We start from the raw sequence: 259 nt of genomic DNA on the forward strand, positions 1-259 counted from the left end.
TTACAATCAGTAGTTACAGGGACAGTCCCCCCCCCTGGAACAACTTAGGGTTAAGTGTCTTGCTCAGGGACACAATGGTAGTAAGTGGGATTTGAACCTGGGTCTTCTGGTTCACAGGCGAGTGTGTTACCCACTAGGCTACTACCCCCCCCCCCCCCCCATCTCTCTCTCTCTCTCTCTCTCTGTGTGTGTGTGTGTGTGTGTATACACAGAGAGAGAGAGAGAGAGACACACACAAAGCTTATGTAATAAACTGAAA

Source organism: Denticeps clupeoides, chromosome 8, assembly GCF_900700375.1.
Source record: "Denticeps clupeoides chromosome 8, fDenClu1.1, whole genome shotgun sequence".
Taxonomy (NCBI): Eukaryota; Metazoa; Chordata; class Actinopteri; order Clupeiformes; family Denticipitidae; genus Denticeps; species Denticeps clupeoides.